Consider the following 965-nt stretch of genomic DNA (forward strand, 5'->3'; position numbering starts at 1 on the left):
GAATATAGGAGTAAAAATTAAATATGGCAAGCAAGTATTTGGAGGATTTTATGAGGAATTTGAGCGAAGAGAAGAAATAGAATATAGCTAGAGTTAGGAAGGAACATGTTGGTGGGTAGAGGTATAACAGAATAAGCATACACCACTAATTTGAGGTGTCAAAGAGAAAAGAGATCAATTTTACCCGGTGAGAAGTCAACTGACTTATGCAAAAAGGAAATAGTAATAAAAGCAATGGAAAGAGAGTGAAGTAGTTGAAAAAGCTAGAAGGTACAAGTTCTTGACAGAAACTGGAAAGAAAAAACAGACACAGCGCCCTAATGGAGATTTTTGCATTGGTAAGAAAGGAAGGTATGTTTCTTTAAGACTAGAGGCATAGCTCTGTACTAAAGCGTAGTGGTAGAGACAGAGAAGTGGCTGGGTGGGGGAATTTGTATTAAATGACTATTCTCTTCATAGTGGAGGGAAAAAATCCTTAAGATCATAATTTTTATTTGACCACAAGAAATAGGAATTTGATGACCTGTGGCTTAAAACATAAATATGCTTTCTACTTACTTAATACATAATCCAGAATTAAGGGTTTTTCCAGCTTGGTACGGCAGCTCAAAACCATATCAAGGAATACACTCTATCTTTCTTCTGTGTGATTCTTAGAGTGATTTTTACTACTTTTTTTGTCCCCAGGGTATTGCCTCATGGTCACATGTTGGTGATTTTTATTGCAGCAGATGTCACATCCTCATGCTGCCTTAAGACAGAAAAGAAGGCTTAGGATAACAAAAGGCTTTTACTTTATGAAACCTTTTTTTTTTTTACTCCACTAATACAGTACTTCTAATTTGAATTTCTCACAGGATACCCTCAAATGCAAGTGAGGCTGGGAAATGGGTAGCTGGAATTGAGACACAGAGATGGATGCAGAGATGGATGGTTCTTTATCCTCTGAGATTTACAGAAAGGCC

This window comes from Otolemur garnettii, unplaced genomic scaffold (assembly GCF_000181295.1).
Source record: "Otolemur garnettii isolate 467f Iridium unplaced genomic scaffold, OtoGar3 scaffold00017, whole genome shotgun sequence".
Classification (NCBI taxonomy): domain Eukaryota; kingdom Metazoa; phylum Chordata; class Mammalia; order Primates; family Galagidae; genus Otolemur; species Otolemur garnettii.